At 40.6% G+C, this 14,116-nt stretch overlaps 1 protein-coding gene and 1 non-coding gene across 2 annotated transcripts in view; one reads left to right on the top strand and one right to left on the bottom strand.

Annotated features, from left to right (window-relative positions):
* Positions 1-14,088, bottom strand: part of WDFY3 (WD repeat and FYVE domain containing 3) — a 262,976-nt gene extending 248,888 nt beyond the window's left edge. Inside the window, exon 1 of the mRNA XM_035004604.1 lies at positions 14,068-14,088. The gene's annotated coding sequence lies outside the window, so the exon portion shown is untranslated. The remainder of the gene's footprint in view (positions 1-14,067) is intronic.
* Positions 4,822-4,929, top strand: LOC118010928. Its single transcript, XR_004679350.1, has one exon. It is a non-coding gene; the product is annotated as a U6 spliceosomal RNA (small nuclear RNA).
* Positions 14,089-14,116: the final 28 nt, after the last annotated feature.

Genomic DNA, 14,116 nt, shown 5'->3' with positions numbered 1-14,116 from the left:
GGAGCCCGCGATGCGGGGCTCGATCCCAGGACCCTGGGATGGAGCCCGCGATGCGGGGCTCGATCCCAGGACCCTGGGATCACGACCTGAGCCGAAGGCAGACGCTTAACGACTGAGCCACCCAAGCACCCCGTTAATATTTATCTTTTAAAAATCCATTTTATTACAGGTATCTGGAAATGAGTTACTGGCCAATGTATCTTCTAAATTGCTGTTCACAGACATCCTATAGTGAGTTGAATTCTCATGAAGAAAACAGATTATGTGATAGGAAAATAATAATGTAATTTAGTTTTACCTGTAACTCCCAATAAGCCAGAGGATTCTTTACTAAGGTAGTCACTTTGCCATCCTTAAAACATTTTTTGTAAAAACAGGACTATTTTATTGAACCCTTAATGACAGATGATGAAATGAAACCAAACTCAAAACTTGTGTATAGTACTTAAATCTGCTACTCACAAGGATATGAGAAAAATTCTCAAAATGCCGAAATCAGCATGCTATATAAGAGCATTTCTAAGCTTTAATAAAACTGAAAAAAGTACATGCAGATGTGATTGATAGCTATAAGCATGCTAGATATTAAATAATAACACCAAAACAACAATTAGGTACTGGAATGCAACTGGTCTTCTTCCATTAAAAGAGCACTTGCTAAACGATCTTGACTAGACTGGAATGATGCTCTGACATCAGGATATGCAAAGCAACTATTAAAATCTACGCTTAAAGTAGGTGTCAACAAGCAGAGTAAGAAGAAAGGCCACATGTGAGGATCCTTTTAAAGATCTTTCAACACTGGCAAGCAACAGTCAAAAAATGGCTCATTTCTGATGAATGTATTAGGCTGAGAAAATTCAAAGTGCATGCAAATTCATGAAGAAGAAAAAGAATAAGCTTTCTAAGAAAGATACAATACCCTTCTCCGAGCTATGCCTACAGATCACTAGCATTAAATATCATCATTTCAGAAAGGCTATTCAGCACGTATTTCTCCTGACCGGCCCCAAACACACAAGTACATGTCCCGTGGTAATGGCAGCCTCCATGCCTTTCAGCAGCTGCCATGTCTTGATATGGTACACGTAAGTAAACTTACAGAATTTGCAGAATTTCCCTCCTGAAAGTAGAAACACCTCTGCCAACCCATGTAGTTGGTTAGGTTATGCAATCTAACACAAGCCGGGAATCGCTGAACTTATTTACTCTGGTGACTCAGATTTAAATCTAGGTCTCTGTGGAAAAGGAGGTGGAGAACACAAATGAATGTGTTGACACCATTTTCCGCTAATATTTATTATATAACTAAAGCAAACTCAAAAGATTTTCTGCTCTGTATATAGGTTTTTTGGTTTTTTTCCTCTTTATATAGGTTTGACCAAGAAACTAGCTTTCAGAAATGCTCTGGTCTAACTAGGTCCAGCATGGCATCAGCTATACTGAATGACCTGAGGTAAAACAATTCCCTTCTACAGAGAACTCCCCTATGGTGTTGCCATTCACACACATTGTCCTTTTCCATCTTCCTCTAGCCTCTTCTTTAGGCTGCCACCAAGAGCTACCTCTTAGCAATAACTTCACAATGTCAGGGCACCTGGGTAACTCAGTCATTAAGCGTCTGTCTTCGGCTCAGGTCATGATCCCAGGGTCCTGGGATTGAACCCCGCATCAGGCTCCCTGCTCTGCGGGAAGCCTGCTTCTCCCTCTCACACTCCCCCTACTTGTGTTTCTCTCTGTCTCTCTCTCTCTCTCTCTCTCTCTGTGTCAAATAAATAAATAAATAACATCTTAAAAAAAATAATAATTTCACAATGTCAAGATAATTTTTTTTAAAGATGTTATTTATTTATTTTGGGGGGAAGGGGCAGAGAGAGAAGGAGAGAGAATCTCAAGCAGACTCTGTGCTGGGTGCGAAGCCCGATGTGGGGTTCAACCCCACAACCCTGAGATCATGACCTGAGCCAAAATCAAGAGTCGGGTGCTCAACCGACTGAGCCACCCAGGTGCCCCATCAAGATAATTTTTTCAATGCTATTTCACTTAGAGAAAATAGAAATACTTTAGACACTGGAACCTCAGAAATAAAACAGCAATAAAACAGTTTTCAATTTCACCAAAGAGATAACTCATCTATTTCTGGAGTCATCAAACTAAGATGAAATATATAAAACACATTTGTCATTAATCCGACAGATTAAATTATCTTTAAAAAGAATACAGGCTAGGAAAATCATATTTAGTACAATTTTCAGGGTAACCTAGCTGCAAAATGCTTCAGGAGCAAAAGGTTTTCATGTTAAAAATAGGGTTTTTTGGGGTGCCTGGGTGGCTCAGTTGGTTAAGCATCTGCCTTCGGCTCAGGTCAAGAACCCAGGGTCCGGGATCAAGTCCCACATTGGGCTCCTTGCTGGGCGGGGAGCCTGCTTCTCCCCCTGCCTCTGCCTGCCACTCCCCCTGCTTGTGCTCTCTCTCTTTCTCTGACCTTTTAAAAAAAATAGTTTTTTCCTAAATATTTTACTTTATTCCTAATCCTTATCATCATTATTTCTTTTTAAGATTTTATCTACTTATTTGTCACAGAGAGAGAGAGAGAGCAGCACACAAGCAGGGGGAGCGGCAGGCAGAGGGAGAAGCAGGCTCCCCGCTGAGCAGGGAGCCCGACATGGGACTCGATCCCAGGGACCTGAGCCGAAGGCAGGCAATTAACCGACTGAGCCACACAGGCATCCCTCTCTTCATTATTTAAATATTAAAATCAGACTTTTTCCTAGAAAACTCACCTGATTGATAGTAAAATCAATTGTATAATTTTCTGTAATTCTGACATAAGTAAATTTCACAATTTTCTCCAAGGAAATTCTATCAACCTGATACTCAGATCAAACATCATCGTAAGGTTCCCCTAATCATCTCAACTAAAAGTAATCTTTCTACTAAGCAGTCATAGAACTTCTGTACCTCACAGACTAATCACATACTATTCCTTATGAGTCTATCTTACCTTCAGTGTATTATAAAGATACTGAGAGAACTATCCATGTCTTAGACATCCTTATAGCTCCCACAGCACCCAGCATAGCATACTATAAAACATTTAATAAATATTTAGGAAAAAATTATAGAATTTTTAATATACATTTTTAGCATCTTTGAGAGTCTATTTACAGTGTATCATCATTTTGGGAAATAAAAACTAGGTCTTCAGAGCAAGTTTAATCCCTTATACTTGATCTAATTTAGTCACTAGTCATTACAGAAATAAGTCAAGCTAAATAAAATTAGGCAATCAATTACACAATGATTTTTCTAAAAATAACTGATAGGGAGCTTATTTTTATTTCATACTTGTTTACTTAAATATGGCATTTATCACCTAATACTGTGTTTTAATGAGCAACATGCCATGGGGAAAATACTTGGGCTTTAGAGTCACAGAGACCCAGGGTTTTATCAAGGAAAACTGATTATGAGTTTACCAAAGGATTTCTAGGGCAAAGAGAATAAAGAAACATAATAAAACATGTATTATCATTCTTTCAGTCGATAATGAATAGTTTTAGAATTCCTAAGAGTGACAGTAAACATTTATTTTCTTAAGACTTACATAATTTTGTGACAACATGCTTATTACCTAAGTACAGTCATTCACTCAACAAATGCTTACTGAAGGCCAATTATATCCCTATGTGTACGTGTTTAGAGACTAAAACTTGCTAAATACATTATACAATATGTGGTAATGTTCTACAGCTGTTTATTCATCTACACTATAAATACCCCTCCTGCTTTTCCAAAATCTCCTTTATATTCAGTACAGTGATAGAGGGTACTTAATATCTCTTAACTGTCCAGTATTTCTTTCTTTATATTGTGTTACGTCTTAAGAATGAAAGTTCCTAGTAAGCAAATATACTAGCAATTAAATAAAGAAGTCCAGCAAAGCAGAATTAAGAAGGATGCCATGTAATTGAAATTTTACATGACTATATCCAGGGCTGTGAATGAACTACTGATTGGGAAGTTATCAGCCGTTTGCCTACTCGTCACCCTTTTTACAGCAAATGTACGGGAGAAATATATATCTTTGGTACCTATGGAAATAAGCATGGAATCTGAATTTGTACATATTAACCTCTTCACCCTGAGGTGAACAAAAATATCAACATTCTTGTATTTGTCAACATTTTTCAAAATGAGCAAGATCATTATGCTTTTAGCAATAAAATACATACAAGTCAGTATTATACTATAGTCATGTAAAATGTTACCACTGGGTAAAGGGTGATGGGTGAAGGGTACATGGATTCTACTATTTTTGAAACTTCCTGTATGTTTATAATTATTTCAAAATTAAAATATAGGGACGCCTGCATGGCTCAGTCAGTTAAGCGTCTGCCTTTGGCTCAGGTCATGATCCCAGGATCCTGGGATCGAGTCCTGCATCAGGCTCCTTGCTTGTCAGGAAGCCTGCTTCTCCCTCTGCTTGTGCTCGAGCTCTCTGTCTCTCTGACAAATAAATAAAATCTCTAAAAAAAAATTTAAAAATATATATCAATAAGGTAATGCAATCTGAATAAATGTTAGAGAGATTAAAACAAATATATAAATTGCTTTTCTAAATTCAAACACTTAAAATGTACTAAGAGATCTGGACATTTTGAGACAATACTTGTGGGATTTTTTTTTTAAAGACTGTATTTTATTTTAATTAATCTCTACATCCAACTTGGCAACGCCAAGATCAAGAGCCGCATGCTCCACTGACTGAGCCAGTCAGGTGCCCCACTTGTGGGATTCTTCTCAAAGCGTTTAGTCCTATTGCTCGCTTCAGCAGCACATATACTAAAATTGGAATGATACAGAGAACATTAGCATGGGCCCTGCATAAGGATGAAACATAAAGTGTTGAGTCCTATATACAGTAATCAATCACCTCCTAAATTATAAAGTAAAATTTATGTGGGTGGATGTTTTACTTAGAGCAAGGCAATAAACCTACAATAAGTCTATAAGGTTCTATGCAGATATAAACAAATCAGTTGTCCCCCTGAAGAAAAAAATACTACAAAATAATTTTGGCATGGTTTTTTGTTTTTGTTTTTGTTTTTGAGAGAGAGAATGAAAGAGTGAGAGAGAGCATGAGAGGGAGGAGGGTGAGAGGGAGAAGCAGACTCCCCTTTGAACAGGGAGCCTGATGCAGGACTCGATCCCTGGGACTCCAGGATCATGAGCTGAGCCCAAGGCAGACACTTAACCCACTGAGCCACCCAGGTGCCCCGGATGAGTTTGTAATATCAAGTAATGGGTAAGTATAACACTGTATGTCAACTACACTTCAATAAATACAATAGCTGTGCATCAGATGATTACTTTTCTTAGGCTAATATTAAATTAATTGGCCTCTTTAAGTCCATACTGGGTGGAGAAGAGGGAAACAAGCTGGGAAGAAGAATACAGGAAGAGGGAGCTGGAACTGATATTTTAAAATGCAGCAAATTCGGGGCACCTGGGTGGTGCAGTTGGTTAAGCACCGGCCTCTTGGTTTTGGCTCAGGTCGTGCTCTTGGGGTTGTGGGACTGAGCCCTGCACTGGCGGCACCACACTCAGCACAGTCCGCTTGTGACTCTCCCCCTCCCCCTCCCCGCAGCGTGTATCTATTTAAATAAAACTTTCTTTAAAAAAGAGCAAATTCATCGACCTTTTATTCATGTCAAAGAGCACCCTGTAACAGGATCCCTCTCGCTCCATAGGTACCAAGGGCTTAAGGACGGAGGAAAACCAACAGGAGGGTCAGCACTCAACTATCACTGTTACGGAAGGGAGCTGCAGTGGAAAGGACCGCCAACAGATGGAGAACCAGAGGCCCGACAGGACAGGTCAGGGGCCCAAAGCAACTCAGCTCTGTAGTGGCAGAGGTAGTACCAGAATTCAAATCCCTTAATTTCTGGGCCTCTGAAGTGCCATTATAAATAGGCACTGATCTTTCGGAAGCAGTAATAAAGAATATTTTAAAGGGATTAGGCCATACACAAAAGAAAACTGTAATGAGTTTATTAGGGAAAAAAGAAATTCTCACCCAGTAGTCTTCTAGACTCCAAAATGTGAATACCATACTTTAAACCCACTATAGCTTCACACGAATGTAGCTGACTTACAGTTACTAATTTGAGCTTGTAATTTCACCAAAATGGGTAATAAGTCTGTTCTCTTGGCTAAAAAGAGGTTCAGTTTTCCTAAGGCTTCACAGTGTCTGCTATTGGGTCAGCATAACAAAAAGAGAGGGTTGTCACAGCGCACCCGCAAGTCTCGAGCGTGCCTGGGTACCGCAGCACCTGACTGCCATGGTGCAATGATAATACTGTACTTAAAATAACCAAACGCATTACTACTGTCCCAAGCCACACACTAATATGCTATATACAAACAGAAGCAGGTAACAATTTTTTTTTAATTTGTGAGAGTAAACTTAAACCACAGTCCCTAACAATTGTCCTTGACATAAGAAAACCAACGTACACATTTCACAGTAAGACCACTCTATTAGAGAAATAAAATGAAGGCCCTACTCACACACAACCATTAAAACAGCGAAAACAAAAAAACTCAAACCCAAAACAAACACTCAGCCCAGAGCGAAATGACCACTTTGTTGGTCAAAATACAAATGGTACCCACTTTAAGCGGACTAAGATATACAACGTATTTCACATACTAAAAAACTAAAGGGTCTATCACACTAGGTTTATCACAATGGACTGCAACACTATTAAAGATCAATAATCCAGTATTTCTGATTATACATAAGACAGCCTACTGCACACAATGATTTTTAGTTAAAAATGGACAAAAATTCCTATCACTAACATATGTTACTTTAAATGCTTTGCCTCAGGACGGCTGGGTGGCTCATTGGTTAAGTGTCAGCCTTTGGCTCAGGTCATGATCCCAGTGTCCTGGGATGGAGTTCTGCACTGGGGTCCTTGGTTGGTGGGGAGTCTGTTTCTCCCTCTGCCTGCCACTCACCCTGCTTATGCTCTCGCTCTCTTACGCTCTCTCTCTCTGGCAAATAAATAAATAAAATCTAAAAAAAAAAAAAAAAATTAAATGCTTTGCCTCATCTTACAGCAAATACAATCCTTAGGGTCTCCCAACGTCCTTCCCCTGCAGGCTCAAAGACACGCAGGTATTATGGGGGAAACAGATAGAATGTGGAAGCCTGAGATGTAAGGACTGAGGACTCAAGAGTTACTGACTGGTAAGATTTACAGGCTTAAGATGATACCTAGATCGGGCGCCTGGGTGGCTCAGATGGTTAAGCGTCTGCCTTCGGCTCAGGTCATGATCTCAGGGTCCTGAGATCGAGTCCCACATCGGGCTCCCTGCTCCTTGGGAGCCGGCTTCGCCCTCTGCCTCTCTCTCTCTCTCTCTCTGTCTCTCATGAATAAATAAATAAAATCTTTAAAAAAAAAAAAAAAAGATGATACCTAGATGTTGTGGGGTTGAAGAGTCCCTGCTGCAGCCGGCCATTTCTAAAGACTCAGTGGTGAGCACAAAAAGCCTACAGGTCTGCACCAGCACAGTGAGGTAAATAAATCAACTCTAATTGTTTGTTCAACCAAATGAAACACGCTAAGAAATACTGTCGATTTTATTTCTGGTAGTAGACTTTTCAGTCTACTCCTGCTTGAGCTGTTTATAGAAAGGATATTCTAGACCCATCAGTGTCTTGTTTATTAAAGATTCAAGGGCCCAGTAATAAAATAACCTCAAAAAAATTACCACCAAAGAAAGGAAAACAGAAGTGCAAATGAGCCCAAAATTGGGCAACAACCCCCATCTATTTAGCCTGGAGAGAAATTACCTACATTTCTTTGTTACATTTACGTTCATTTATAATGAATGAATGAAAGAATCTCCAAAATATTGGCATTTCTTGAGCTTGTGATTAGAGAAAGGATAAGGCAGCAGGGAAAGGTGTTAAGAGATTTGGCGGAGGCTTGCCCGTGGGTTTCAGGGAAGCGGAGGAGCAAGCAGAGAGGCTGGCACATGGGTGTTGACTCGATCATTCACCACTTACTATGCACGGCTCATTGCTTGGGCACTAAATGCACAGTGATCAGCAAAACAGAATCCACATTCACATGAGGTAGCAGTCCACTCCACAATACTGTTGAGCATCTCTTACCCAGTTTTCAATAATTGCCCCATTTTCAGCAATTCTAAAATTCGACAGACATTAATTCAACGAAATAGGAATTCAGAGGTTTAAAAAAAAAAATCCAGGACCTCAGCTTAGGGAGAGACAAACAAGGCAGCTATTCAGTACGGGTATGACAAAGAGTACTACTAAGGGAACACAGGGGAGGGCTAAGGCAGCACTGTTGCTGGTAGAAGGAGAGGTAGCGTACTTGAGAAACCTCAAGTAGGAGACAGGAATGCATCTCTGTGGAGAGGACCCACTCTAGGCTCAGACTCACTGAGCTCAGAAGTCAAAGTCCTCACACTGGCCTGCTGGGTCTGCAGGCGCCTCCACCAACCTGACCCCAGCTCTCACCTGCCTCCAGCCAAGCCCTTCCTGTTCTCTAAACATCTCAAGCACCCTCCCTCTGCAAGGCCTCAGCACCTGCTTTTCTCACAAATCGAAAACTCTCACTCCCCGCAACACTTCAAGTCTCTGCTCAGATGCCACGGTAACAGAGGCCTTCTCATACAGCCCTCTATAAATGGCACGGGCCCATCAGCAGCCTACTATTCCCTAACTCCTTACCCAGCTTTCTGTTGCTCAAGGCACTTATTACCACCCGATAAGAGTATACACTTGTCATCTGTCCCCCTCTAGAATTTAAGCTCCTTGATAAAACTCTTTCACCTAGCACTCCGCAGAGCGGTGAGCAGACACGCAATTTTTCTTTTCTTTTCTTTTCTTTTTTAAGATTTTTTATTTATTTGAGAGAGAGAGCGCACAAGCAGGGAGAGCGGCAGGCAAAGGGAGAGGGAGAAGCAGGCTCCCTGCCCAGCAGGGAGCCCGATGTGGGGCTCGATCCCAGGACCCCGGGATCATGACCTGAGCCGAAGGCAGACGCTTCACCGACTGAGCCACCCAGGTGCCCCAAAATCTTTTTTTTTTTTTAATGAACAAATGAATGGTTGTCAGGGATGAGACCAGAGAAGCTAGAGCCAGGTCACAAAGAGCTCTGTACCGACTAGAACCCCATGCTTTAATGGCTCTTTGATGACTTAGGATCTATTAAAAGATTTTATTTTATTTTTTTTTTTTAAAGATTTTTTTTTTATTTATTTATTCATGAGAGATAGAGAGAGAGAGAGGCAGAGACAGAGGGAGAAGCAGGCTCCCCGCGGAGCAGGGAGCCCGATGCGGGACTCGATCCCAGGACCCCGGGATCATGACCTGAGCTGAAGGCAGACGCTTAACCGACTGAGCCACCCAGGCGTCCCTATTAAAAGATTTTAAAGAGGAAAAAAAAATGCATATTGAAAAGATCACAACTGTGTATTTTTCAAAATCAGAAAAGAGTATTTGTTTTGGAAAGGGTGTGAGAGGAATTGATGAGCAGAGTGAGACTAGAGCTAAGGAAAGCATGTAGAGAGAAGAGCACTGTAATACTTCAGCAGAGAAATACAGGCCCGAATAAAGAAAGGCCTCTGAGGAGGAGAACGTAGAGGAGATGTACTTAGAAGACAAAAGCAATCGGACCTGGTATTTGACCAGAAGTGGAAACTGAGGAAGACAGAGGAGTAGAAGATGACAGCCAGGTGACCACCTAGTGACACACTAGATTCGAATGGCATTTCCTCAAATTGAGAAGGCAGGAGGAGGGAGGACATTTTGTGGGGGAAAAGATTATGAGTTGAGGTTTGGACAGGTTGAGGCTCACATGCCTATGGAACATCTCGGTTGCATGTGTCTAAACTAGCAGCTGGATATATGAATCTAGAGCTAAGTAAGTTAGGTTTGGACTGGTAAAATGAAACAAGTGACAGTTAAGGATGTATGTTCAAATATCACAAATGTACCATTTTTAAATTATATTTAAATGATTAGCCTTCAAATGTGTTGTCACTCCATATGGAAAAACTAAAAACCATTTTATCTCCCAGAATAAAATCAGCACTCTAAATGTCATTAATGTTTACACATTAGTATATAAAAAAATAAAACTTGACAGCAAAAAAAAACCCCAAATACACCTAATCAGAAATATACATTAATATTACATGAAAAATAGCTTTCTAATTTTCTAATTTTTCTAAATACCAGAAAAGTAATGCTACATTTCTGTGTTATCACTTCTTACAAGTTCCTGGATGAGTTCAAAGTCTACATGACTGAATTTAGTCTCTTTTAAGTCCAAGCAAAAGTTGAAGAAATGCTTCATAATTTGAGGTTTTTTAAATTCTAAATTTTTATGAAAAAAAGCTTTACGTAGCTTTTTCTTAGGCACGTTTTGGAAATGTTAACAGCTAAGTTTTCGAATTCCCTAATGATTCCTCTCAAAAACCAATTCTAATAACATGAAAGGCAATTTCATAATAAGAAATCAAGAAACATTCTTTGAGTGCTATAGCTTTCACAGTGAGATCATGACTGATGACCAAATTAAAAAAAAAAAAAATGATTCAGCAATGCCGGTCATAAGCTTCCTATATTGGTTCAAATACTATGGAAAATCAGAGTTAAAAAGTGAAAACGTTAAAGGACTGCTACACACATAATAATGGCTAAAAGCTTAATAACTGACAATAATAAGTACTGACAAGGATGCAGAGCAACTGAAATTCTCTTAACATTGCTGGTAGGAATTCAAAATAGTAGTCATTTTGGAGAAGTTTGGCAATTCAATATAAAGTTACTGCAATTGACAAATACAGACCTCCTAGGACCCTGTAATCCCACTCCTAGGTACAACTCAAGAAAACTGAAAACATTTGTCCCTCACGTTGTTTATAGCAGCTTTATTCATAACTGACCCACACTAGGCATGAATCAAGATACCTTAATATAGGCCATGGTAAGAGTATTTATGCTGCAATAACTAGCAAATACTACAAATCAGGAATTTTTTTTTCTTTGGAGAGCACGTTGTTACAACATTTATCAGCATGCCACTGAACAAACTACTGATACATGCAACAATTTAATGAATATCAAAATCATTATGCTAAGGGAAAGAAGACACAAAAAACTACTTATTGTAGGATTTCATTTACATGATATTCTAGAAAAAAGTACAGGGACATGAATTAGATTAATAGTTGCCGGGACGTTGCTCAGTCCGTTAAGCATCTGCCTTCAGCTCAGGTCATGATCCCAGAGTTCCAGAATCGAGCCCCGCATTGGGCTCCCTGCTCAGCAGGGAGTCGGCTTCTCCCTCGGCCCCTCACCCTGCTCATGCTCTCTCTCTCTAAAAGAATAAAAAAATTTAAAAAAAAATAGTTGCCAGGGGTGGGGGCAGAGGGCGAAGAACCTTTTGGTGTGATGGAAATGTTTCGTATATTCATTGTGGTGATTATCCAATTGTATACATTTGTGAAAACTTTTACTGCATGTAAATTATACTTCATTAAACCTGATGACAAAAAAAAATTAGAGTAGGAGTCATTTATCTCTTAATTCTTTTATGGATGATAAATGAATCATACATACAAAAGAAAAACTGGAATTTAGTGGAAATGTCAGGAAGGCAAATTTTAACTTACATAAACAGAAAAAGATTTAAAATGTGGAAAGAAAGAAGTGAACTTGTAATCACATAGGTATGAAAATCAGAGTCTGGATGATCCTTCCAAGGATGCCATAGAAATGGCCCTACTTTGGGTGTGATTTCAGGTTAGTATCATTAAGAGAGGTTAGCATCACTAAGGTCTCTTCCTACTTAGGAGTCAGTGGCTCTAAAATTCCATGATACAGTATATTATGATAATCTCAGAGCCACTTTTCAATTCTAACAAAACATAAATTACTCATTTTAACATCAAGGAAATGTTATCATTGACTCAAAGCTTAGTGTAGCCTTCTTCTAACAGTGCTAGCTCTGACTTTAGACAGCCTGGGTTCAAATGTTGGCCCACCAGTGGCTGTGTGACTTTGAACAAGCATCTCTAAATATGTATTTCCTCATCTATAAAATGGAATTAACATTGTCCTGAGGGTTCAATAAGAATGCATGAAAATGATTTCTATGTGCTAAACTCTCAATAATAAAAATTTTTTAGCCATAACTGCAAGTGAAGGATATAAATCATCAAGTCTTTAAGAATTTTACCTTCCAAATACAGGAGATTTATTAGTTATATATCCACTAGTTCATAATTTTTTGTGGAGCCATCTTTTGGGAATGTGATGACTCCATGGGCTCTTTATCCAGAAAAAATCCAAATATATGCTACATTCTGCATAGAATTTCTAAGGATTCAAGGACCCTCTGAAGCACATGCATTAAATTAAGAATGCCTGATGTAAACTCTTAAAACTGCAAAGTTTAAGAATCTTCCAAGTAGATAATCCAACTAATATTGAAATACTATATTGTCATTTATTCTTTTCCCATTTAATGGGTATTGCAAGACCAGAACGTCATGTTTTCTAATTCATAACTCCTTTTTACAGAAATTTTAAATTAGAAATCTAACATTTTTTTACGTGAATCAATTTCAACTCAGAAAAAGAAACTAGTATAAATCTGTATTTCTAGCAGCTTGAGAATGAATAGTTCAAAGTATAACATGTACTACTGTGCTCAAATATCCTAGCAAGAGTTCTCAATTCAGTGTAATGCAATATGTATTTCTAAATACAAAAAAAAAAAACGTACCAAGCTATTTCCTGTGCTTAGAGTCCCACCATAAAGTTTTATTTTTTTTAAGCCCGATTTATTTTTTGCTAGACCTGTGCACTAAAACACACCTAGTTTGTTTTTTTTAACCAACATATTTTTGGTTCTGTTTTACATTATGTTTGTTATAGTAGCCTGATAGTGGAAACTAATTGTTCTAAACCTGTTCTCAAACAATTCCAACCTGGAATTATACTGCTATCTCAAAGCAAAAGGTTTTGTATTTCTTTTTTAATTGTTTGGTTTTCAGACTACAATAACTATTTTGGTACTAACCAACTCATGCCCATTACTGAACAAAAAATTGTTTTTCCTATGCATTAGCACCATTTTCCCACAGGAAACAACCATTTTTTAAGGCACTGGAAGTAGAGGCAAGGATTCACACATACCGTAAACATCCTTTCAATCAGGTTTTATCAGGTTATTTCAGCAAAAAGAGGACCTAATGCTGTAGATCTCAGAATTCAATGGTACAAATCAATGAAATGCTGCACCTGAGGATCAAACACTGGCCAGGTGGGCCAAATGGCTTTTGGTAGGAAAGGTCACATCTGCTTTCTAAACCCCACCGTAACTGTGAATGTTTGCGATGCCACCACATCCCATGTACAAGAGAATAAAAGGGCAAACACACACCCCAAGCATCTCGGTTCCTTGCATAAACGAAGGGTTTCCAGCACAGGGCGTTGGGGGAGAGCAGCGCTCGGGAATAAGGAGAGGCCCGCAGCCCTGGAGACAGCGCCCGAGGGATGGGCGCCTCGCTCGGCTGAGCACGGGCTCCGGGGGGCTCCGGGAGCGCAGACCCCGCGGGGTCTGGAAAAGGGGCCTTCACCGGACCCCTATCCCTGGACCTCCAGTTACACCTTCACTGCTCCCTAGGGCAACGTCCAGCCCTCTCCTCCCCCGCCCGCCAAATACCCCACCATCGCTCCCCACTGCCAGCCGCGCGTGACCCCAACCCCGACCCCACCGCGACGGCGCCCTCTCCAGGCCGCGGTGGAGGACACCAGGCAGGCGGCCAACCCCGGTGGCAGCGGCGCCCCTGGGCAGCGCGGTGCCGGGGGAGGGCGGCAGCTGGGCCGCGGCCTGTCCGCAGGGGCAGCGGGCACAGGGCCGCGAGTGGGCAGCGCCTCCGCCCCGCACAAACAAAGCGGCCCCGGCGCGCCGGGCGCGGGTGGGGCGGGGGGCGCTGGCAGGGGGCACTCACCGGAGGGCGGGCGGGCCTGGCCCGGCAGCGGTGACCGCGGCGGGCCGAG

The sequence above is a fragment of the Mirounga leonina genome, unplaced genomic scaffold (genome assembly GCF_011800145.1).
Source record: "Mirounga leonina isolate KUSES-001 unplaced genomic scaffold, KU_Mleo_1.0 Mir_129, whole genome shotgun sequence".
Lineage (NCBI taxonomy): Eukaryota > Metazoa > Chordata > Mammalia > Carnivora > Phocidae > Mirounga > Mirounga leonina.
Note: the sequence above shows the minus strand (reverse complement) of the source record. Positions and strands in the feature narration are given on the sequence as shown.